Source organism: Danio rerio, chromosome 15, assembly GCF_049306965.1.
Source record: "Danio rerio strain Tuebingen ecotype United States chromosome 15, GRCz12tu, whole genome shotgun sequence".
NCBI lineage: Eukaryota > Metazoa > Chordata > Actinopteri > Cypriniformes > Danionidae > Danio > Danio rerio.
This window is the reverse complement of record NC_133190.1, coordinates 25,155,344-25,183,047: the sequence shown is the minus strand read 5'-3', so window position 1 is coordinate 25,183,047 and position 27,704 is coordinate 25,155,344. Positions and strand designations below refer to the sequence as shown.

The following is a 27,704-nucleotide window of genomic DNA, read 5'->3' as shown; positions in this document are numbered from 1 at the left end:
AAACGACAGCAGTGTGGGATGTTGGGAAAGCAGACCATATAATACAACACTATAGAAGTAATGAAGCTGTGATATATATATTCAAGGAGGAGGGAAATTCATGTCCACACAGCCGTGGGGAGAATCTGCTGGCTGTGTGGGACCATCGAGAATTTATTCAGTGCCTCTGGAGTGCATAAGTTGGGATGTTTATTTTGCTAGTCCTTTTAGTGGGATTAGTACTGTATACGGACAGACTTCATTTCATAAATCGAATGGCCTTGGTTCAATTGGCTTTTTTTGATGCCAAGTGGTTGTTAAATGAAGGAAAGCTGCTCGAATGTGCTTTGACAGGCATAAATGACACTCTGAAAGCAAAGTGTCTTTGAGGTTTGGAGATGAAATCAGCTCTCATTCTTTGCGGTGGGTTTTGGTGTCTGATTGAAAAGCTTCAGGAAATATCTGCAGGGTGGGATGGAGCTTATACGCTCCGATTTCGTCTAGCTGTGTAACATGGAATGTCTTCGATAACTAAATAAGTTAAAATCTAAATGTTAATCAAGGCAAACTTTGAGGTAAGCTTTAGAAATATTAGTCAAAATCTTAAAGAAGCTAAAAAAAAGTTTGAATTGGTTGGATTTGATAGATGATTTGATGGTCGCTACGCAGATTATCAGGTTTATGACACTTCTATCATGTTTACAGCTAAAATTATCACACTGCTAGCATTATTTACATGCTGCTAGTGTGTTTGACATGATGCTAGCATATATTATCAGGTTACAAGCACATTTCCAGCATGATTTAACTCACTGCTGCCAGGTTTTATTAAAGTGCCAACATGATTAAGTGAGTATTTAGCATGTCTTACCACACTATTATTATGGTTTAGAACATTCAGAATATATCCGAGCACAATTTGGCACATGCTAGCCATGTTTTAGCACATTGCTAGCATGTTTTTAGTATACTGGATTGATATAGTGGTCTACATGCTGGTAGTTTGGTAACTCCTGCTAGCAGTGTGCTAAGACTTGCCAGAAGTTGTATCATTCTAGCAGTGTACTAAAACAGGGTATCATTCATTTTCCTACAGCTTAGTACCTGATTTATCAGGAACCACCAATTACTCTGGTATATGTTTTACGCAGTGGATGCCTTTCCATCCGCAACACAATTCTGGGAAATAAAACAAGGTGTCTGTATGTAAAGTAATGCAAGAAACATGCTGAAAAAAATAAATCTTGAGATGTTCTGCACATTGCTAGCACGAATAAACACTGCTAGTATGGTTCTAAAATAATTTAGCATTTTGGCATGTTTAGTACATTGCTAGCATGTTTAGAATGGTTTTCTATTGGAAGCCTATCATCACAAAAATGTTAGAGTTTACATTTGGAAGACATTTTTTGAAGTATCTGCAATTCGACCAGGAAAAAGTGGAATTTGGGGAAATAGACATTTAATAATCAAGGCATTTGTGCTCTTCATAACATTACAAATAACAGGTGAGGGCAAATTCTTCAGCAGGATCGCACTCCTTCTTATACTTCAGCCTCCACATCATAGTTTCTATAAGCAAGGCCAAGGTGCTCCAGGACTGGCCAGCCCAGTCACCAGATTTAAACATTATTGAGCATCTCTGGGAAAAGGAGGATGCATTAAAGATGAATTCAAAGAATCCTGAGGAACTCTAGAAGTCCTGCAAGATTACTTTTTTGCCATTCCAGATGACTTTGATAATAAGAAATTTGAGTCATTGCAAAGATGTATGAACACACACATTCATCACAGAAACGTTAAGTGTTTACATCTGGAAGCGAACAGGAAAAAGTGGAATTTGGGGAAAATAAACAATAGTAATAAAAGAAAATTCAGCAAATGAAACAGATTCAACAGATTCAAACTGCCCTAAATGAGCTGTACTATCTACTGAAGAACATGTCATTCCTTGCCTGACAAGCAAACATTTTGTTTCCCCAATCAAACATTTAGAAATTACAGATATGTTCATTAGGCTTCGGAAGCAAACTCGTATGAAGGCAATTAAGGTAATAGCTGTAATGGGGAAAAATCCTGGCGTGTTGTCGTGATGAATAATACATTGGTATTCATGCTGTTGTTCCACTTGAAGGGGATTTAGAGCAGATTAGAGTTAATCTAACAGATCACATTTGCCTGTTCCTTATCAAACATGCAGAACGCATTAGCATTGTCTCAATGAAAATGGCGATTTCTGATTAGACAAAATTAAACACCATGTTTGATATACATTCTCCTGGGGTGATTTGGTTAATGTATCACTATTTGAATGACTGTATATCAGTTAAAGAACGTGGTAGTTTGTATCTGTCCATCACAATAATTTAGTCAGCATGATTTCCAACAGATACTCTACTGATAATAAGATTTTTTTGTTGTTGTTCTATTGTTTTGTATTATCTTTTTGGTAACACTTTAGTTTCACTTCAGTTTAGAAACAATTTACTACTAGCTTATTACCCGATTATTAATAGGATATGAACTGTTTATTAGCACTTATAAAAAATATCATATTTTGTTACATTTTTAATACTACCCAATTCCTAAAACTGGCTACTACCTTACTATTAAGCAGCTAATTTGTAGTTTATTGAGCCAAATGTCTTAGTTAAGGGTTTGTTAACAGCATGAACTGCGTATTAAAATAAAGTGTACAATCAAAAAGTAAAAAATCCTATTTTTATAGATTTTCGAAAGATTTCTGAAATTATATGATGCTTAAAACTGGAGTAATAATGATGAGAATTCAACTTTGTCATCACAGGAATTAAATACATTTTAAAGTATACTAACGTATACACTACCTGACAAAAGTCTTGTTGTCTATTCCTGTTATAAGAGCAACAAATAATAACATGACTTCTAGTTGATCATTTGGAAAAGTGGCAGATTGGGAGATTGAATCATCTGTTGAACTGCATCCCAATCATCACAAGTACTGCAGAATACCTATTGGAACCAGCATGGACCCAAGATTCTCAAAGGAATCAGTGAAGTTTGGTGAAGGAAAAACCATGGTTTGGGGTTGCATTCAGTTTGGGGGCGTGCAAGAGATCAGCAGAGTGGATGGCAACATCAACAGCCTGAGTTATCAAGACATTTGTGCTGCCCATTACATTAAAAACCACAGGAGAGGGCAAATTGTTCAGCAGGATAGCACTCCTTCTCATACTTTAGCCTCCACACCAAAGCTCCTAAAACCCAAGAAGGTTAAGGTGCTTCAGGATTGGCCAGCCCAGTCACCAGACATGAACATCAGGGAGTCCTGCAAGAATGCTTTCTTTGCCATTCCAGATGACTATATTGATAAGTTATTTGAGTCATTGCAGAGATGTGTGGATGCAGTCGTCTAAGCTCATGTGAATCACCATATACAAAATATTGTTTCTTTTTCCACTGCACCACCACTTTGTTCTATACTGTACATTATTTCTGTTAAGTGACATGACTTTTGTCTAAGCAAAGTCAGACCTTACTGTAAGAATTAATAATTAAAAATGAAGGCATGATCATATTTTATTTTAGTAAAATAAGCATTATCTAGAGGCCTTTGCCTTTCATATAAGCCCCTTCTGATACCACATGATCAACTAGAAGTCAAATTATTATTTGTTATTGCTAAAACTTAGATAGGCAGGTAATGCATAATTAAGTACTATATTAAAGTAACAGTTCTATTAAACTGTATTTCTACTTCACAACATTAAATACTATTTCACTGTATTTTTCATAAAATAAATGTAACCTTGGTGAATATTAGCGATTTCATGTTTTAGCATAGATTAAAAAAGTGCATGTAAATACTAAAAAAAAAAAAGAGTAACAAATTTAATGAATGAATGCTAACCCAATTTCTAACCCAACTTTATTCAATTTTGACTCCCCAAACCAGCTTTCAAAAGTTACTGATAAACAAACAAACAAAGCAAATAAAAAGGGTCTTTGCACACACAGTAGTAACATAATATGCAAATGTATTATAATGACGTCTTTGCATGTTTAATGCCTAGCAGCGATACTAATGAATGCACAGTCAAAAATAATTGCTACATCTGTAATCCCAGAGACAGTCCACTTCCTAATGAGTTTCCCCAGCAGACACAGGTGTTCATTCACACATTTAGAGCAGGGCAGAACATGAAGAGGGCCAGACAGACAGACTCCTCCGCTCTCTACATTTAGGTTATCACCTCATTGCTGGCATGTTTTGATTTTAGCTCATTCACAGTTGTCAGAAACCGTACTGACACCTCACTTTAACCGGGCAATTAACAACAACCAACACACACCTTCACAGACGTGGGGGGAAAATAAAAGAACACATGAAATAACTTTTCAGAACATACTCAAACTGTTTAAAAGCTACTGAAGCTGTGGTGTAGGGGTGTACATCTGAGGTTAATACACTTTTTGATGCCAAGGATTCACCAATGTGATGATGGCCTTGCAATCTTACCATGTTTACCAAAAAAAAAAAAAAAAAAAAAAAAAAATATATATATATATATATATATATATATATATATATATATATATATATATATATATATAAACTATGGAGATTTATTCTTTGCAGTTAGCATGCTTCAAGCTGTGCGTCGAATGTCGCAAACTCTGAATCTGAATTCAGCCTATGCATGCTAAATGACAGATGTGCTCCGTATGAAACTGTTCCCAGATCAGCTTCTGTACATTTCATTTAAAGATTTTTGGCGGTAGGGTTAGAGTAGTGCAAAAAAGTGTGTAAAATTTAAGTAATCAAATGTGGAATAGCAAAAACGTTGTAATATTGTTCTTGCCTGGAGATGCATATTATATTAATTCAATATAAGCACAAATATGATTTTAATGAAGAGTTATTTTTAAATCCAATCAACATACAGAATGGATAATGACTGAGCTAATAAGGTCACAATTTCAATCAATATTATAATCTTTTTAAAGATAAAATGAGGTTTGTGTAAAAATTAATATTCATGTAATATTTTGATGAAAGAAATTGGAGAAAACTGAGTAGTGTCTACAGTGAGTCTCCTGTGTGAGAATAAACAGTGGCAGTATATATCTGCTCAACATGTTGAATACGCAAGAGAGAATCTGATAATGACAAATTTCTGATCTGAAAATTGTTTATTTATATGTAGTCAAAGACAGTGCAAGAATGTGTGTATAGCATAATTCATCATCTCATAATTTCATTTTGTAATTATTCAGAATTATGCATAGTTGTATTCTGATGTAATCACTGTCCTCTACATTGAGGAACATGAGCATGGCACCTCCGCAAAAGCCCGCCCCCACACACACAAAATTAATTTATAGTATTTATCAAAAATAAAATTATATTTATTTTAAATAAATAAAATAGTATAATTATTATTGTTGGTATTGTTTTTATACAATTATTATACTAATTAAATAACAGAAATTTGTCCTAAATGTAAGTTGAACACAAATACACAACTGGAGTGATGTGCTAAGATTATTTAAGAAGTCTTTAGCAGGAATATTACATTATCTGTTGTCTTTTAGACCCAACTCATGAATAACTTTTTTAGGCCTAATCTTACCTCTCTGAATCTACATCCCTCCTTTTAGCTTCATTGTATGTTTGTTTAGTTAAAATAAGATCATCATCATATTGTTTAAATTGTCGACTTGCAAAACTAACGGTGCCAACACTTCTGCATGAGTTGTTATGCAGGTCACACAATGCATGTGCGATGTATTTTTTCGACATGCATGACAACAACTGGGATTCCTCTTCTGTCTTTAGATGTGATGCTGAGTTTTATCAGTCCCAACGTTGAAAATCCTTCTTTTTAAGTATTATGAATGTGCAATTGCTTTATTTGAATAAAAGAATGTCCAAGACAAAGCTAATAAGTTTCTTATGAGTATATGTACACTAGCAGTGAAATTTACTGCGATGTGATGGTGCGCCACCTAAAATCTTGCCTAGGGTGCCAAATTGGTTAGGGCTGGGCCTGATTATTTTATACATTTTAATAATATAAAAAAATTATAATTAACTTAATAAACGTTTGGAGATTCCATTTTAAAAATCTTTGCATCACAATCCCTGACATTTGGCTTATGTTGAAAAGTGCAACATCAAATCTGTATCTAATTAGATTGAGTTTCTTTCTTCTGTTGAAAGTAAAAGATACATTTTTTTGAAGAAAGCTGGAAACCAATGGCTTCCATAGTATTTGTTTTCCTTACTATAGAAGTCATTGTTTACAGGTTTTCATTTTTGTCAAAATGCCTTCTTTTGTGAAACTCAAACTGGTTCACAACCATTTGAAAGTGATTAAATAGTCAGTAAATCTTCATTTTTGAGTCAACTATTACTTTAATGCTAATGTTAAAAACACTTCAATGTGTACTGCATAAAACAGCCTGTGGTTTATTCTTCCCCAACTCTTTTTTCCCATCCATTCTTACCAAAATGTCCTGTCCAAATAAAAAAAAAGTGCAGCAAAAGTCCAAAATAAAGCATACAAAAATATAATCGAATACAGCATCTCTCTTAGATGAGATAAAACCATGACTCGGTAAAGTCATTTCTTTTCTCACTTCAATTCCACAGTATATTTCCTACACACACGATTACCTCTCGCGCACATGCTCAGCATACGCCAATATATGAAATCCGAGTCACATTGAAAGCCCGGGCTGATTGTCACTGTTGTGTGGCGGTGTCATCAATCTTCATTGTTAATTCATAGAATGATACAATATAAGCCAGTGGAATGAATCCGGAGACCACCGGCCAATCTGCTGCGCGTTGCCAGATTGACGGCCGGCACAGAGAAGCCCTCCAGTTAGGAAGGAATACAGTTCACTATCAGCCTGAGCCATGACCCCAATTGAAGAGGCATATGCAATGTGCTGTGGATGGAGACCATACGGTGGGAAAAAGCCAAAGCCAGCTGCAGGGGAACGATAAAGCCATTAGAATTCATGGCCCGACTTAAAGCCTGTCGTTCCTCCGCAGGTGGATGTGACTGAATGCGTTACCTAACACAAAGAAAAGCCAACGCTACAATGCACAAACACAGTCATCAACTCCAACACGCGACGAGGATCTGGAAACAGTGTTGTCGATGTGTGGACGGCGCACCGGGAGCGTCTGATGAACTACCGCTTTGATTGGAACAGAGAAGACAGAGGCAGGCAGAGATGGAGAGGCCGGCCAGTTAGCACAGATCAATTTCCAAAAGCAATAGCTCAGCACTTCTGGGCAAACAACACCTAATTCTGCTGTGTGCAGGGAGTATTTGGAGCAGCACTTCGCCTGACATCTGCAACTTGTCGTGACATATTGAATTGCGAGGTAAAATGTCTCAGTCAGTGTAAAAAAAAACAACTGAATTATTTTTGTGTTTCTGTCTATTCGCTGGTTAGGTCGGACGTCACGATGCACAGTTTCTGGGTCCACATGCTCTCTTTGATGCCAAAAGTAAACAATGGGTACTAATATATGCTCAAAGTGTGATGTAACAGTATTGAATATCCTAATCATTATACCCATGGCTAATCTCAGAGCGTCAGAGGGTGATTCATCTTTTAGAAATCGTTTAAATGTTGGTGTCTTAGATGCCAGCAATTCCAGAGATTTAAAAAAAGATCCGTTTTAATGACTAAAAATGGTCATAAACAGCTATTGAGATGAGAAGAGAATAGAGGCTTGGATCAGAAAACTGATACATCACAACTTAAAGCGAAAGTTCATCCAAAACTGAAAATTATGTCATCATCAGCTGTTTCCATCCAAAAATGCTAATTGGATTTAAACCTGGAATTCATTCATTCATTTTCCTTCAGCTTATTCTGAATTATATTAATATATTAATTATTCTGAATTAATTAATGAACTGCCAACTATTGCGGCATATGTTTTATGCAGCGGAAGCCCTACCAGCAGCAACCCAGTACTGGGAAACACCCATTCATACTCATTCATGCACACACCCATACACTATGACCAATTAAGTTTATTCAATTGATCTATAGCGCATGTCGGAAAAACCAAAGCAAACCCACACAAACATGGGGAGAACAAACAAATTCCACACAGAAATGCCAACTAAGCCGGGACTCGAACTAGCGGCGATCTTCTTACTGTGAGAGGACAGTGCTAACCACTGTGCCTCCCAAACCTGAAATACTGCATAAAATATTTGCAAATAAAGCACCGTTTCCATCTAATTAGTCAAAGAGAAGAAAATTAGGACTTCGTTATAAACTGGCGCAAAAAATCTAACAGAAAAATGGAATATGCTGTGATAGAAGTCACTGCAGGCCTTTTTCCAATGGTCACGCTGTCTGGGCAGTAAGTTTCTCAGACCAGGTCACTTACACCTTTCTAAACATAGTTTTAATAACAAATTTTTAATAACTGATTTCTTTATGACAGTATATATATATATTTTTTAAGATACTAGTATTCAGCTTAGTGACATGTAAACGCTTAACTAGGTTAATTAGGCAAGTTAGGGTAATTAGGCAAATCATCAATGATGGTTTGTTCTGTAGACAATAAAAAAAAAACATTAAAATTAAATTAAACTGCTTTTATTTGAGCCAATATAAAACAAAAAGACTTTACCAGTATATCACAAATAATATCACAGGAAATAATGTGAAAAATTCCTTGCTCTGTTAAACATCATCTGGATATATATATATATATATATATATATATATATATATATATATATATATATATATATATATATATATATATATATATATATATAGTTACCTGTTCTTTTACTTTATAAATTTTGGATTCAATTACGTAGATAGAAGCAAAGCTATACTCACCCTTTACTTGTTCCAAACCCATTTGACTTTCTTCTGTTGAATCCAAATTAAGATATTTTGAAGAATGTTCGGAACATGTAATCACTGACTTTAATTGTATTTGTTTTGAGAGTCGATGCTTACAGCCTTCTTCAAACTATCTTCTTTAGTGAGCACCAGTCTAAAGAAACTCAACAGGATTGGAATCACTTCAGGATGATAACTAGTAAGTCAATTTTCATTATAGTGCTATCTGTCCCTTTAATAAGCGGCTAGATGTTGGGACCGTTTTTTCTCTTTAGGTAAGATTACACTGAATTCACAAATATGTATCATCAAAACGATGAGAGGAATTATGTTCTCTAACTCAGAGGTCTCCTGTGAAATCCCATACTGTGATAGCAATATATAATCTTTTCTCATTTATTTTGACCTTTGTCGACCGCAGCTAAAGCTGAACTTCTCTGTGTGCTGCTTGGTGCTCTTTCATTATGTATATAGACGTCTTTGATAACCTTCTAAGTAAAGTTACAATTTGTTCAAGGGCTGTGCTAACATTCCTAAAATTTTTAAGTGAGAATGTGCAGTCAGTTAGTCAATATCGCAAAATAAACCAAGACAGGGTCAATCAATTTGGGTTTAATCTGGGATAATACACTTAACATAATAATTAAATATGTGGACATCAAATACTTATTTCAGTTGATGCTTTTTTTTATAATTGTATCATTTTACTCAATGCCAAGAGGAAAAGCTAGTCAATCTAGCAACAATAACACTGCAACGAAGTTACAATATTATAAACTCTTATAGGAGGCCTTCATGGAATGATAGAATGAAAAAAAGATGGCTAAAACAATGACAGATAGAATGATAAAAATAGTAGGTAGAATAACAAATTAAGGATTTAATGATAAATATAATGAAATGACAGATGTGATGATACAAAAGATAGATGAAATGATGAAACAATAGACAGAATGCCTGCTAGAATGATAGATAGAGCAAAAGATAGAATGAAGAAAATGTGTGTGAAATAAATGAAATGGAAAAATGGAATTATGAAATTATAGAATGATGAAATGACAGATGACACGATGAAATGACAGATGGACTGATAAAAATAGAATCATGAAACAACAGAACGGCACAGAATGATAGATTGGACAGCAAAAAGATGAAAGATAAAACAAGAGAAGAGGTATAATGATGTATGCAATGAAAAAATACATGATGCGATGAAATTGTAAGATATAACGATGAAGTGACAGATGAACAAGATGATGGCATGATTAAACATTAGATGTAATAACAGAGAGAATGATATAAGCACAAATAGCAAGATAACATCGATGCAATTAAAGATTAAACAATGCAAAGATGAAATGATATACTGGCTCAAGAGGAAAATACACACTTACACACACATGCAATAAGAAACAAAATGGTGAGATGACAGGTGGGGCTATGAAATGATTGACAGAATCATGAAACTATAATATGACACAGAGAATGATTGACAGGACAACAAACCGAATAAAAGACAAAATTACAGAATGATGAAATGATGTATCCAAAGAAAAAGTATATAGAATGAAAAAATGACAGATAGATATGAAGATAATGTGACAGATGGAACTGTAAAAATAGAATCATGATAAAAACAACACATAATGCTAGGGCATAAGATGATGATGATCAAATGATATATGAATCTGACCAAAAAAAGATGAATGAGGTAATGAAAGTATGATAATATGATCTATCGATCTATCTATCTATCTATCTATCTATCTATCTATCTATCTATCTATCTATCTATCTATCTATCTATCTATCTATCTATCTATCTATCTATCTATCTATCTATCTATCTATCTATCTATCTATCTATCAATCAATAATTGGTTAGGACAGATTGATAATTATGATCATGCCTATTATTTGTAAATTGATAAACCTATTATACCATAGATAGATAGAGGAATAGATAAATAGCTTTCTGTGGCTGAATTAAACGCTGAAACCTTGGAAAAACATCTCTGAAAGCTCTGTTTCTGTAAATATTAAATTATTAATAGTATCGGTTTTATACCACATGTATTTTGTTGAACAAACACTTCTTCATGGTTTGCACGCTATGCTGGTGGTGTAACAAATATGATCATTTTGCTATTACTTGATACAAATTGTCGTATCTAATAGATTTTCCTTATATTTGCATTAATATTTGTAATGTACATTATGTAAATTTACTAATGTACAATATAATACAATTTTAATGTCAAACTGCTTAAATTAAACATGTCAAAGTAAATAATTAAAAATAAATAAATAAAATAAGAACAATTGCCAGTAAATTCTCTAAAATTACCCTCTGTACCTAACACTTTTGGTTAGCACAGAAAAATAATTATTATCATGGCTATTATTTGTAAAAGCAATTTAAACTACCCCTCTGATATTTACAACAAGAAACAAAAAGCTAAACTTTTCACTTTATATACTCTGTGGAAGAAGTTTGTGTCTAATGCTCGGCCCTACACACAACAGCAAAAGATATTCCAGCAGCTGTGTGAAGTGAATGAATGTGCTGGTTTGCATTAGCACTGGTGACAGGTAATGCTTGAAATAATGTCTGCCATGTCTGTTGTCCTAAGATGCATTAATTACTTCAGTTTAGCTCTTTCTTCTTGTGCTTGAATGTTTTAAAGGGCCCTCCTATAAGTTACCAGTCACTGCAGTGGAGCAAAGTATATCATGTTCACATAATGGGAAAGGAAAGTTTTCAGATCCCCTTAAATGTTTCACTCTTTGTTATGTTGCAGCCATTTGCTAAAATCATTTAAGTTATTTTTTCCCATTAATGACAGAAAAAAATCACATAATTGTTGACATTTTTGCAGATTTATTAAAAAAGAAAACTGAAATGTGTCCAAAGTATTCAGACCCTTTGCTAAGTATTTAGTCTTTTAATAATAATCTTTTTGGGAAAGATGCAACAATTTTTTCACACCTGGATTTGGGCATCCTCTGCCATTCCTCTGTATATCCTCTCCAGTTCTGTCAGGTTGGAAGGTAAACATTGGTGGGCAGCCATTTTTAGGTCTTTCCAGGGATGCTCAATTGAGTTTAAGTCAAGGCTCTGGGTGGGCCATTCAAGAAGTCAAAGAGTTGTTGTGAAGCCACTTTTATTATTTTAGCTGTGTGCTTAGGGTCATTGTCTTGTTGGAAGGTAAATCTTTGGCCCAGTCTGAGGTCCATTGCACTATGGTAAAGGTTCAGGTCCAGGATATCCCTGTACCTGTTTGCATTCATCTTTCATTCAACTTTGGATTCTTTTTTTATCTCTCTCATCAAGGCTCTTCTCCCACGATAGCTCAATTTGGCCAGACTGCCAGGTTCTAGTCATTCCAAACGCTTTCCAGTTAAAGATTATGGAGGTCATTGTGCTTTTAGTAACCTTAAGTTCAGCAGATTTTTATTGAAACTATGACCAGATCTGTGCCTTGCCACAATACTGTTTCTGAGCTGTTCAGGCAGTTCCTTTGTCCTCATGATTCTCATTTGCTCTGACATGCATCGTGAGTTGTAGAGTCTTATATAGACTTGTGTGTCGCTTTCCTAATAAAGTCCAGTCAGTATAATCAAGCACAGTTGGACTAATAAAGGTGTAGAAGCATCTAAAGGATGGTCAGAATAAATGGACAGCACTTGAGTTAAATACAGAATGTCACAGCAAAGGGTCTCAATTCTTCTATGTCGTCGTTGTTAGGTTTTTTTTTTTTTTTTTTTTTTTGGTCGATGTATGGGTACTGTGTGTACATTAATGAGGGAAAAAATGAAAATAAATGATTTTGGCAAATGGCTGCGATATAACAAAGAGTGAAAAATGTAAGGGGGTCTGAATACTTTCTGTACTCAATGTATATGCAAGTATATGTGCATTAATTGTGTGATTCTCCAAGAGAACATCTTCATTATAACGCAAAATAAATTCACTGCTAAACAAGAGAATAAACAAACAAAGAAAATAAAAAAGGGTAAACAGACAATGACAGGCTGAAGAGTCTGGAGCCAGGGAAGAAGAATTAGCTTGCCGGGCCTCTAACCAGAAAAAAAAGTGATTCATCACAGAGCTGGAGCAGGAAATGATAAGAATGAAGTGTCTCAGAAAAGGAAGTGCTGTTATCTGACATTGTGAAAGAGAGAGAGCGAGGTGTGTATGCATGTGTGTGTGTGTGTGTGTGTGTGTGTGTGTGTGTGTGTGTGTGTGTGTGTGTGCCAGGGCCGTTGCAGGACAGAAGAGTCTCATTTAGGCATCAGTGGTGAATAGCAGTGAACTTCCTCTGGTCTGGAGACTGTGACGTGCCTGGACTCATGAGTAGGCATTTCCTGAAGCCGGAGTCTTAAATCAGACACGGGCAGCAGCTGGGCCATCAGCACCAGACACCTCCAACCCTGAGAAAGAGCTGCAGCACCCAAACTAACACTCCCTAAATCAGCGGCTCGCAACTGCTGACTTTATTACAGCAGGGTCGTGGACAGAAGAGAAAACACTAAATGCAAATGCATGCTAAAATAGAAAGTAAGGACAGAAAACACTGAAAAGAAAAGGAAAACATTTATGACAAAATCTAAACTGTGCAGTCTGTTTCACATTAGGAAAACTACAACTATTTAACCAACCTACTCTCGAAAGTCTTGCGAAAGTGTGTCCTGACAAAACAAGTTTTGGCCTTAAATTTCAGTGGTAGCCAACAATGATATAGTGAATTAAGTATATGACAATATTAGCTTTCAATCATATTTTCTTATCGATTAATTTGCAGTTATTGAAGGTGAGATCTGCACCATCAAATTATAAAAGTTATTGTCTATAGTTAAAGTCTTTACACACTAAAGTGCAACATTTCTGTAAGCGTTTTTTCCTATTCATATGCAGGAAATGAGTGGAATTTTGATACATTGCTTTTGATACCTCACACATTCACGTACGTAAACAAATCCTGAACAGAGACTGGGAGTGGCTATTTATTTTATTTTATTTTTTTATTATTTTTTTTTTTTTGTTGTTGCAAATTTAAATATAAAAATCCTGAAAAATTACATGTACATAAGTATTTACAGCCTTTACTCAATACTTTGTTGATGCACCTTTGGCAGCAATTAAAGCCTCAAGTCTTTTTAAATATGAGGCCATAATCATGACACACCTGTCTTTGGGAATTTTGCCCATTCCTATTTGTAGTACCTCTCTAGCTCTATCAGGTTGGATTGGAAGCGTTGGTGTACAGCCATTTTCAGATCTTTCTAGAGATGTTCAACAGGATTTAGGTCTGGGCTCTGGCTAGGCCACTTAAGGACATTCACCGAGTTGTTGTGAAGCCACTGTATATATATTCAGTGTGTTTTGGGTGATTGTCCTACTGGAAGATGAACCCATTATAATGTCTGTGGGCACCACGTCAAATGTTCACACGTGCACTTACGCGCACACCAAGCAGCAGCAGGGGAGAGAGCTAGTCACTAAATCCAGTCATGGGTTCTCAACTGCCCGCCACATTCTGTTTGTCATAAAGTTATCTGTAGCTTAAATGGCAGCATTCTGTATTGAACTTTTTGCTTGTATGGTGGCTCTAAAGTGTCAAAACACCTCTCAGAACGCTTTTTCCATTGCTTAAATCTTTAAAAATGTAACCCTGTTTTAGAGGCAACATGAGGTCAATTTTTTTTTTTTTTTTTACATTACGGCTGAAAATATCATATTTAGTGTGCAATAATAAAAATAAATATTTAAAGGTGTTTAAAGAAACAGTACAACATCCTAAAATGTGTCTCAGTAAATCCCTAAGTGTTTTAACCCTACGATAAGCTTGTAAACTATGCTAATTAACACATCTCTTTAACTTTAGGAAAGCCATATAGAGCCAGGCTTACTAACATCTTGTGTTGGTTCTTTTTTGGCATTCAAACAGTACTGTTACTGTTTACTACATTTGCAGAAAGGAAATCACACCCAAAATGCACAGCTATTTTTACTCCTGACCTTATGCCAATTTTATGGGAAAGAAGCATTTAAATAAACACAAAGCGATTAACTATCGTTTACATTTGCACTTCTTAAATTACGGGTATTTGTAAGCATTATTTATTGCCTTTAAAAAGCATGATGTGCTTGAAATAGCTGCAGTTGTTGTTGCCAAGACAGAGAACAGGGAGCAAATAGTAGGTAGATTTTTTACACACATATTATTTGGAATGCCCGAGCAACACACCGTCCGAACATATTGATAGCCAAAAATTTTTTTTTATTAGCTTCAGGAATTACAATTCAGGAACAAACAATTAGGGTAAGTCACCTAATACTAGCATGATTTTAGTTCCCTCAGAATGCAATCTGTTCCCCTTGTGGCTGAATTGTCAAGAATACAAACAGTTGTCAAAATGTACATGTTGTGGACTGGACTATCTCACATAAATGCAGCTAGATAGGGCTTACTCGAAGTAAACTTAATGCATGTGAGCTGAGCCCATGGGCGCTGTCCAGTTCTGAAGTCTTTTACTTTTGCATGTACAAGGCTTTTGTCTTGTGATCACTAATATCAAGCTTGTCTATTTTGTGAATACAGTTATTTATTAGCCAATAAATAAACAGGCATAAATAAAATGAATATTTACTTTTATTCAATATGTGTTTTAATAAATAGCTACATTTTTATAAAGTAGGCCAGAGTTTCTGAACCACATTCCTGAAGGACCACCAGCTCTGCTCATTTTCTTATCTTACACACATGCTTCTGATCATTGGCACTTCAAGATTGACTGAAAGACCTGTAATGGGTGTCAAAGACAAAGGAAACATCTAAAACATGCAGTGCTGGTGGTCCATCAGGAACGTGGTTGAGAAACACTGAAGTTTAGCTAGCTTTAAAATCATGAAAATCGATTCTGTTTTAAGCAGCCACTCATATTTGTCTAAACTAAATAAAAAAAGGACACTAAATGACAAATGTAGTATATTTAAACTTAAGATTTATTTGAAATCTCATTTACTGAAAAGTGTCTGAATAAACCAGCTTTCTAATTACCACTGTTTAAAATACTGTGTTTGTATAACACTGAGCAATCTGACCTAAACACCAAATGAACACATGTTTTATAATTGAATGCTTGGTTTAAAGAATATTAAATGGCTATAAAAAGCAAGAAATGATAGTCATTTAACTATGAAATAAAAAATCTTTCTATTGATGCCCAATGTAAAATCTGAGCTCAGAAGCTAAACCACTGTCAAAAGTGTCACCAATCGGATTCAGACATCAACAAAAATCAATAAAGATAATGATGGCAGAAGATATTCTGAGATTATGAAAGTTGCTGTGTACTCTATCCACACAGTCTTCTAAAATAAAGCAGCACCATAGAAGATTCAATTTGGGTTTGCCAAAGAACCTTTTGGTGAACAATTTACTTCAGAAGTGTGAAGAATATTAGTTACACATTTAAATTCTTTTACCATATAATGTTGCTGTTTGAGCATGAAAAAGATCTGCGAAGTTACAAAGCATCAGGTCCTGTGTTTTCTTCCAAGAATGCACATACAGAATCACAATTTCTCAAATGTAAATGATTCCCACCTAAGGCGAGCTTGAGGGGACGAGGTCTGGCTGAGTTATGTTGAAAATGTGTTATGTCTCCATGTCCAAGAAATGCTTCAGTTTCACCGATCTAATGTACTGGTACACATGCAAATGTATCCTTCAGGTGTTTACACACACAACCAGCATTACACACTCTTGAAAATAAGGGTTCAACAGCTGGGGTGGTACCTTTTCAAAAGATACATTTGTACTTAAAGGATCCATACTGGTACCTTAAAAGCATGTATTTGTACCTAAGCATTTTAAGAGGTACACTTTTGTACTTTTTAGGTACTAATATGTACCCTTAAAGTAATAATAATGACATTTAGGTACAAATGTGTACCTTTTAAAAAGGTACCACCCCAGTGACAGCTCTCGTACCCTCCCAGCAAGCATTTTTTTTAAAGTTTTCTAATAAACGTCTAAACATAACATGGCTAAAAAAAAAGCTAAATTTAGGCTGTCAGTGTAAATCTAATAGACGGCTAAGAATAGGCCAAAACTAGACTAGTCATTAAATAAACAGAAATGAATGACTCCACATATAAAGTCTGTCTAATTGACAAAACGTCTAGTTTTGGGCTATTCTTAAGGCTCCTACACACCTGGACGTTATTAGTTTGCGTTTATCGTCAGCGTTTTACAAGACGTTTTTCAGTGTTCAAACCCAAGCGCTTTTCATTGCCGTCAAGCAGAAGAGTATGTTAAATCACTCTTTTGACGTTAGATGGCGCTACACAACTATAAGCTTCTGACACCCGGTTATAAAACAGAAGAAGTGGAGGAGCGGAAGTTCACATGCTTGTTGTTAAATTTACTAGTGACTCGAATAAGCATGGATGGTTCAAGCAGCAGCTCCAGCTCTAGCAATGAAGAAATGATTATTGTTCACAGAGCAATAAGCAGCTCCACGTTCATATCGCCTCTGGGTATCTTCTTTAATGTAAACAAAAGTGCCGATCTGATTGGTGGAGGTTTTGACGTCGCGCGTCAAAAAAACAAGCATGAAGCGTTTTTTTTTTTTTTTTTAAATGACGCTTTTGCGCCTACCGTTTTGCGCATTGGTGTGCATAATCACATTGACACCCTTTATTTAGTTACGATGCATTAAATGTCGACAGAAAACGCGAGCAAAAAACATCTCGGTGTGCACGGGTCTTTAGATGTCTATTAGATTTTCACTGACAGCCCAAGTTTAGCCTTGTTTTAGCCAAGCTGTCTACATTTAGATGTCTATTAAACAAAACATTGTTTGCTGGGTTTACTTCTGAGAGTGCAGCATGAACTTGTGTGTTCTTGTTTTGTGTGTGTTTCCAACATAAATAAGTGTATATTGTGCGTGTTGACATGGATGTGCTGTGACTAGTTTACACCAATGCATGAGCTATAAAGGCACCACCCACTTCTGGATGGAGGGAGGTGAGTAGCAGCTCATTTGCATTAAAAGGCACACACAATGATTTGAACATTTAGCATGATATAATGCATTATCTGTTGGGCTATTTTGACTTGAATCTTAGCAAAGACATTCTGGGAATACTTGAGGGTTCATTGAACATGTACACATTGACATCACCTTTTTTGGAAGGACACAACATACTATATAATTGCAGGTTAAGTCAAGTCACGTCAAATTTTATAGAGCACTTTAAAAACATAGAAGTGCTGTACAGAAAATATACAACAAAATAAGCATAATATCTATAAAATACATAAAATACATGATAAAATATAGCTAAACTACCTAAAAAGGCACATAAATCAAAATAGCCAGGTATTAAGATCATGTGTCAAATGCCAACGAAAACAAATGGGTTTTAAGAGCGGACTTAAATGTGAACACGGAGGAGGTGGGCAGCGGCAAATCATTCCAAAGTCTAGGACCTTCCACAGTTAAAGAACAAATCCCTTCTAAGCATACCCTTTGTTTTTGGAACAATCAGGAGTAGCTGATCTGCTGACCTGAGAGAACAAGTGGGCTTATAGGGGTGTATCAGCTCAGAGATAAAAGGAGAGGCAGGAACATTTAGAGATTTAAAAACAAATATAAGAATCTTAAACTGTATTCTAAAAGCTTAATTAACACGGGGGAAATGTGGTCATTGGTCATATTCGCAATTATCAGTTAACAGGCATGCTGAAGCATTTTGCAACATTTGTAAATGGCCAATAGCTGACCCGATACTACTCTCCTCAGTGCATACAGTAATCTAACAGAGTGGTCACAAAAGCATGGATTACCATCTCAAACTGTTGTTTTAGTATATATATATATATATATATATATATATATATATATATATATATATATATATATATATATATATATATATAGGCTAGATTTAACTGTTTATAAATAATGTCCACTCTATACACAACTCCCTATCTTTTCTGATTGTAATGCAATAATGTGCAGCTTTTGTAAAGCTGCTTTGAAAAAATCATTATGAAAAGCGCCATACAAGTTAACTTAAATTAAATTTAATTGAATCTTTAAAAAAAGGACATGAGAAGTCTACTTTAATAACCTAAAGACCTTTTTGAATGAAAAAGTTCAATGGACGTTAAAGGATCATCAAGAACCCAATGAAGAAACTTTATCTTTAAAAGTGTTACATCTGTGTCACTTTGACATTCATGCCTGGGGAAATTTTGAGATGTGCACCATGAAGACAAAGCTTACCAGATGGGTAATTTCAGAAACGTAGGTGTCCCAATGCTGCACGTTGAAGTAGGCAACTGCGATGTAAAATCCAACATGAGGGCACCAGTGTAGGCGTTGCAGAAACGTGGGCATTTGCATCCTCAACCTCCAGCAGATGGATTACACATGCTGATTAGAAGCCTTATGACTGTAGTAAACATCCCATTATGGTTGCACGTCAATCCTTTTTAATTAAACAGACTGTCAATGTTATGACACGGTTTCTGCTTGCCACATCAAGCATGGCTTCATGTAAATAGATTCAGCCTTAGTCTTTCATAATTCGGCTGGTTTATGCTTCATCAGCAAACAACAGCATTGGGCGGCTGCACAGATCTCATTCAGGATGTGAGGAGAGATGATGGTGGTTATCATCACGGCACTCCTGAGGACTCCAAAGCTCATTTTCACAAGTGCTGCTCAGAAATGCACACACACACACTGTCTCTTTCCAACGAGCTCCATTGGCAAAGATTGGTGTAGTCACTAGAGCACTGCCAAGCGTGGATGGTTCGATAATTGAGGAAATTTAAACGACTTTGACTAAAACAGCATAGACAAATCACAGTTTTATTGCTAATGCAAATGTTATCATATTAACCGTTTGGTGCTTAAGTACAAGTGTTTCAATTTAATCATGTGGACCTAAAAGTCTGAAATTATAATTGATGTCCTACATAGAAATCTGATATATGGCAATATATGCAACTGATACATACAGTATGACATATAAATCTGATATGTATATCAGTACATATATGCAAATTACATATATAATATGACATTCGGGTTTATATACGGTCTTCACGTAGATGAAATGTCATGGATGCCATATATATATTTTAAATATTGCAAAAATGGCCACTTTTAGATCTTTTTAACAATTGGAATTACAAATATGTACATTTACGTTTAAATATATTACATATGTTTTATATTTAATTTGTATATACTTTATGTCCATGTATCAGATTTTTACATCAGCATGAATGGTTCAGTGATCCAACATTGATTGAACTTTTACAGGGAAGATTCTAAAAAATTTACAGTACCATGTCTTTACCACAAATAAAGCAAATGTGTTTTTGTTTATTAACCATAAGTTTGATACACTAACCTTATTTTGTTTAGTTATAGTTAAGATTTTTTTTGAATGTGCTTTATATGGTGGCACGGTGGCTCAGTGGTTAGCATGGTCACCTCACAGCAAGAAGGTATCTGGTTCGAGTCCAGGCTGGCCCAGTTGGCATTTCTTTGTAGAGTTTGCATGTTCTCCAGTCCAAAGACATGTGGTTCTTTAACACATTAGGGTTTTTCTGAGGAACCAAAATTCTATGAAATACTTTTGCACACATGGAGACCTGTATTGTTTTCAAAGGGCTAGTTCAACAAATTGCCATAACTTCATGAGGTGTAGTTTGAATGTAAAGCCCACTCCAGGGGCAGTTTTGGGCCCTTTTTAGGTGGTCTATAGCACCCCAGTCTGTCATTCCAGCCATCCAGTCATCAACTATTAAAATATTTAAATATTTATTTAAAAGTTCATTTTCAGTTCAGTATCATATTAAGCTAACTAACTAACTAACTAACTAACTAACTAACTAACTAACTAACTAAATAAATAAATAACTTAATGAAACTAATGAATCAAAGAATGTCAATAAGAAAAAAACTTTAAACTAAGCTTTTCTTATTTTACTTAATTTATTTGTTGTTATTTTGCATGTGTGGTAATTTAGCTGTGAGTGTTTTTGTGCTGTGTCTGCCAAAGTAGGGAAATTATGTGACATGAAATTCATAAAGTCTTTCATTGGTTATTAAAGGTGTTTTCGGTCACATCAGTGCATTCAGTGTAGAGCTGCAGTATTGTTAAATGATCTGGATCTAAAACAGGTAGTTTTGCTCACACTTTAAGATTATAACGCTGAACGACATGAAATGCAATCAGTCTAAAGACATTTCCCATTATTTCTCAGTTGGATTCAAGATATCACAATGGTTAACCCAGAAAAAACTAAAACAAAGCAAACACTACTAGAAACACTACCAGACTATGGTATAAATACAGCACTACAATATACAAAAGAGAGATCACAACTTAGAAAGTCACTTACCTGTTTTATAATGATTTGATCAAGTTTAAAATTAAAATGACGCTGAGACTTTCTCCTCTAAAGGGTTATTACACACAATGGTGAAGAGGCTGTTCGAGTGCTGATATTGCAGAATATCGCAATGCTATCAGCCAATCAGATTCAAGAACCAGACAGAACTGTTGTATAAATAATGTTCAATTCATATATGAAACAGTAGCAAAAGCTGAACTACCCTAAGGATTAAATCCTAGAACTGCCTCTGGTCCAGTCTTTTATTAAAACATACACCAAAAAGGATTATGCCATAAAAAGTGCAATGTAAAAGTATATATAATTGTTTTAAAAATTATTTACAGTACCACTAGTTCCAACAGCTGTCTTTCTACAAAAAAAAAAAAACACTCTTATGAATTGGTATGCCCTGGTGCTTTTTATCAGTAATCTGATGGAAAAACAAGCATTTTATGACAAATGTTGTGACTGTTTTGTTGCATCAAAGTGAAGATTAACAAACACAAATATGTAAAGACAAAAGTTTAGATAAAGCCAAGCAGAAAAATCTGCTGTAAATCTAAATCTACTGACTGCCACACAAGCAAATGTCACGATGAAAGTTGTCTGCTGCACCCTGCTAAGACGAAAGGAACACTGTTTTCAAACACACACCCCAAAAAAAACTTCTTTCATTCACATTGTCCTTGTGATTGCTCACCTTAAAACTGCGTCAACAACAGAATGAGGGTGAAAACATGCGGCTGACATTAACGCTGAAGTTCACTTTGATTATTATAGGACAATATGTCATCTTTATCTGTTCCTGCTCCAGTTGATGTCATTAGAGTGTTTCATTAAAGTCGCTCTGTGCAGTGAACTCATTCAAACTCATACAGCAGCTCATTACGGGCCCAGGGCTGCATTTGCTCATAAAGCACCCACATATCTATCATTTACTCGGTCTGTGTGTGTGTGTGTTGCTTGTAACGGTACATTACATAAGTAAACTTGTGCTCCATCTAGTCTGGAAAGCAAATGCACTAGGTTTTAAAACCGGACAGGACTGATTTCTCAATGGAAAAGCCAACTTGACCCTCGCAAAATATATTCTAACCTTATTAACAGATGCATAATAGAATTTGGGGGACTGTAACTGATTATGATGCATCCAGAAGCCTCAAGAGCAAGCGTGGGACAAGGTCAAAAGCAAATTGACGAGCAGCAGGGTGAAAGGGTTGCGCATTAGCTTGCAAGGACAGTTGTCACCAAAGCTATTTGGACTTAAGAGCAGGATGCAACACACATTGCTAACTCAACAAGACAACAATAGACAGAATGAAATTACAGAGAATTGTATCAGAACAAACATGCTGGTGTAACATTTTCATTTGGAGCTGTTTTTGATAGCAGAGGTGGAAACAGATATGACAGCTTTTGGAACATATATTTGATTGTGCCTGAAGTAGCATTATAATATCTTAAAATGTAAACATAGCTCAGTGGTTTGCACAAGAAAGTTGCTGGTTCAAGTTCTGGCTGGGTCAGTTGGCATTTCTGTGTGGAGTTTGCATGTCCTCCCCATGCTCAGCAAGGATTTATCATGATTAATCAAATTCAAAATAAAAGTTTGTTTTGACATATTATGTGCTTGTATTATTATGTGTGTAACTGTACAAAATAATTTTGTTACATAGATATTTAAATGTATATATAATTTGTATTTTAAACATATATTTTACAGTATATAATTGAGGCGATGCAATGGCACAGTAGGTAGTGTTGTTGCCTTACAGCAAGAAGGTCGCTGGTTTAAGCCTCGGCTGGGTCAGTTGGCATTTCTGTGTGGAGTTTACATGTTCTCCCCGCTTTCGCGAGGGTTTTCTCTGGGTGCTCCGTTTTCCCCCACAGTCAATGTCCGTAGCGTATTAGTGTGTATGTATGTTTCCTAGACATGGGTTGCAGCTGGAAGGGCATCCGCTGCGTAAAACATAGGCTGGATAAGTTTGTGGTTCATTCCGCTGTGGTGAACCCAAATTAATAAAAGTCTAAGCCAAAAAGAAAATGAATGAATGAATTTTATATAATAATATAAATAAACTTTTTCTCAAATACATGCATGCATGCATGTATTTACATAATAAACATTTTACAGTATAGCCACATATATTACGTGAGAACAAACTTTTATTTTGAATGTAATTAATGGCCCAGCACTAATAAATAATAATATACACTGCACAAAACAATGTATCCTTTAACAAGAAAAGACTATTTTAGTTTTAACATTTCACAATTATTTCTCTACAAGTAATAATTATTACATTTCCTTTCATGTATTTGGTGATTTATGAATGTTTTCAATTCATTTATTCATTTTTTTTAAAGTTACTTTTATTGACATTTAAGTAAAAAATAAATCTAACAGAAAAGTAGCGACTCATTAAATGTTTTTGTACCATAACTTACTGATCAATTCAAACAATATAAAATTTGTTTTGAAAATTTACAAGGAATGGCACAGAGGGGCAAAACAATATGCCACATATAATATTGTGAAACAACAATAACCCTGCCGCTGATTATATTGTGAAATCTTTGAAGTTACAATTCACAAATATGTGTAACAACATATAATTTGATGTTTTGTAGTTTAAAGAAATACAAGAAATAGTTTTTTCACCCCAAAAAAATGAAAATCTACTCACTAGTTACTCTACCTCAATTGGTTCCAAACCTTTACGGGTTCCTTCCCTTTGTTGAACACCAAAGAAGATATTTTAAAGAAAGCAGGAAACCTTTACCCATTACCTATCATAGTATTTGTTTTTCCTATTGAAGGCAAAGGTAGTACGATTCAGTTTACCTCAAAATATCCTTTGTGTTAAACAATTAAAAGAAAACCTTACAGGTCTAAAACTACCTAGTATAGAGAGTTTCTTTTTAGTAAACTATCCTCTTAACAATAATCATCTTTATTAATTTTTTGACGGCTTATGCCTGCTAACATAGTCTGCCTTGCAGTGGACAGATTAGAGCTGCTGATTTACAACACAGACTCGTCAGTTTCTCCTAAAATGCATGACAATAAGTGGCTGTTTACCTTGGACAAGAATAAACCATCCATCCGTTCCCTTAACTGTTAACTACTGTAAATAATGCTTATCATTAAATATGTGCAAAAGGGTTATCATTGCCATCTCCATAGTGTATATTTTACAAACCATTCATTTTGATGGGCGGCACAGTGGCTCTGCGGTTAGCACTGTTGTCTCACAGCAAGAAGGTCGCTGGTTCGACGCATTTCTGTGTGGAGCTTGCATGTTTTCTCTGCATTGGTGTGGGTTACAGTAGGCGAACTGGATGAACTAAATTGGCCATAATATATAAGTGCATGTGTGAATGCGAGTGTGTATGGGTGTTACCCAGTACTGGGTTGCAGCTGGAGAGGCATCACTCAAGTAAAATAATAATAATAATAATGCATTTTATTTAAAGGGCACCTTTCATGACACTCAAGGTCACCGTACAGGACAGCTAGAACGATCAGTTTAAATAAAAACACAATAAAAGTCAATAGAATACAATACAAACTTTAAAAATGCAGTCGAGTTAAAGTGCATAAGCTGTTCTAAACAGATGTGTTTTGAGTTTTGATTTAAATTGTGAAAGAGAGCTTAATTTACGGAGATCAGGAGGAAGTGAATTCCAAAGCTGAGGAGCAGAGTGGCTGAAGGATCTGCTCCCTGTGGTGACAAGGCAGACAGAGGGAACAGTGAGGTGAATGGAAGAAGAAGACCTGAGTGTTCGAGAAGGTGTGGCGATATGAACTAGATTAGCAAGGTATGGAGGAACAAGACTGTGGATGGCTTTAAAGTGAGAAGTATTTTATGAATAATTCTGAAAAAAGATCGGAAGCCAGTGAAGCTGTTGTAGAATGGGTGTGATGTGACAGATAGAGGTTTTTTTTGTGTGACAATACGGCCTACAAAAGGGAATTACAGTAATCTAACCGGATGTGACTAAACTATGAACAAGAATGGCAGCTGAATGAGGTGTGAGGGAAGGACGTAAACAATTTATATTTCTAAGGTAGAAATAAGCGGACCGGGTGAAATTATTAACATATGCAGTGAATAAAAGGGTGCTGTCGAAGACGACCCCAGACTCTTTACCTGAAGGGAGGGGGTAAAGACAGAATCATCAGTGGGAATAGAAAAGTTATGTGATTTATTTAAAGTGGATCTGCCAATAATATATGCCAATATAGTTGGTGGTTCATTCGGCTGTGGTGACCCGATAAATAAGGGACTAAGCCAAAGAAAAATGAATGAATGAATGTCTGGTTTTGGCCAGGGTTGTGACAGTACTAAAACATCAACTAAGCTGCTTGCCAATCACAATGTCCTGGGACAGCTAACCAATTACAAGTCTTTGTGTATTTCAGATGGTGGGCTTTCATCAAACCTGAAAATAAGCAATTCGTCTGTATTAGGCTGTTTCTCAATATGCGTCCTCGTGTTCTCGTGCAACGTCATCATCAGCTGCCTAAGTTCAGTTCCAATACTCAAGACCGCAAGTACGGAGGACGCGTGAAACTTCCCGGATGTGTTCTTGATATCGAGGACGCACTGATGCAGACTTGAGCACCAAACTCACTCTGGAAGTCCCAGAAGTCATTGCGACTGGAGGTGGGAAGCGCTGCATTTTATTTAGATTTATTATTAAAGTTCAGAGATATCACTTATTTACCTTAGGAGTTTCCCTAAATGAAACGGTGAAAGTAAACATTACCATGGACATCTTAATAAAGGAATAAACACATTAAGGGTTGTTTGTTTGCTGAAATTCGTATTAAAATCTGTTTTATTTATATTATGCAGAGTATGTATATTTATAATGTTTTTATGCAAAGTATATATTTTGAAGAGGGGGGAAACAATAAATCGTTGTATGAGTGCTGTAATGTTTAAATAACTTACTATTTAAAACGCGTGAAGGTCACGTGACCATCTGGAAGAACGCAGCATCCCATTTCTCAAAGTACGCATTCTCTGCCCTCGCGGTCTCCTGAGTTCGTTCTTCCGAGGACACCTGGCAAGACCGGTCTCCACAAGAACGCAAGTCCGTTCTCTGTGTTCTTGGAATTGAGAAACAGCCAGACTGGGGAGAAATATGTTGTTATAATGTAATGAATGAAATATATGAAAATTGACAGCATTTTTAAGTCACCAGACATGAGAACATGTTCAAGTACACCTCCCTAAAAATATCAAGATATTATAAAAGAGCATGATAGAACCCCTTTAAATAAAAAATACAAATAAAAAAACTCCATCACTGTTTAGATTTTTTTCCAAGCTACTCTGATATTTTGATCTAAATTTAACCAACTTTTTAAAGTCACTGCATTACATAAGCCATGTTACCCTGGACACAGGCGACTGAATGTTGCTTCAATTCAAAAGCTGCTTTTTTCTCTACTGCGCTCCTACTCCTCTTCACTCATCCTCAGGTGTTTTGTCATCTTTCTGTGATGTATGTGTGAAACTATACTGTAGCACACAAGAGCACCTTGACCTTGGACTCCGTGAGAATAAAAGCTTTCTTTCCCTTCTCGAGATCCCAGCCTCCGTATTCTGACACCCACCGTCATCATGCTCCTAGATTACCATGTAACTGTGTAAAATAGAGCCGAAGCAAGGTGAGCCAGGACATATGCGTTTCTCAGATAAACATCTTGTCTGCAAGCAATAGATTGTGTCTTCAATATCCAAGAGCCTGGGACTAATTTGACGGTCTCAGTTGAGGATCGTCGGACAGTAATCGATTTTCCCTGCACTCAGTCGACTGTTTGAATTAGACAATGGCCTGAAAAACAAATATTAACCAAAGTTCAAATACTGCAGGTTCACTAGAAACAGCTTGAGCGTTCTGTGCAATGATCCTTAAGTCAACAGAATTGCTTTACATATTTACATGCGTCTCTTCAAGAGTGAGTTGGCCTACATGGATTGGTTTCATTCGGGTGCTCTACATTGGCCGCAACTCTATTCACTACTTATATTACTGTAGGCTCCTCCAATTGACCAGCAACTAATTTCACTTTGTCTGCATGTTTACCAAACTATAACCATTAAGAGTTTAACCCTGAAAGACCCAAATTTAGAAAAAAAAAAAATCTTTTACATGTCGTTATTAGAGGCCTCTAATGCAGATATATCGCACTGACGTTTAAGGTTATTAGGGGGGCCTTTAGGGTAGCAAAAATACAGTGATTTTACTCACTGACTGAACACAGGTAAACAATTTTTTCACAGGTGCTAATGCTTATGTAGGCCCATATTAGTAGCTTATATATCTACACGCAAGTCATTACACAATAATGATAATCTTACAAGTCAAATCTTTATAAAAATGCCAAGTAGACTATAA

The 27,704-nt window shown here is 35.6% G+C and overlaps 1 protein-coding gene across 8 annotated transcripts in view; it reads right to left on the bottom strand.

Moving 5' to 3' along the window:
• The window catches only part of grik4 (glutamate receptor, ionotropic, kainate 4), a 647,232-nt gene that overhangs the window by 472,566 nt on the left and 146,962 nt on the right, over positions 1 to 27,704 (bottom strand). For 2 of the 8 annotated variants that reach the window (XM_073923686.1, XM_073923687.1), the window contains one exon: positions 26,252 to 26,432. The exons of the other annotated variants lie outside the window; for them this stretch is intronic. The gene's annotated coding sequence lies outside the window, so the exon portion shown is untranslated. The remainder of the gene's footprint in view (positions 1 to 26,251; positions 26,433 to 27,704) is intronic. 8 annotated transcript variants of the gene reach the window in all.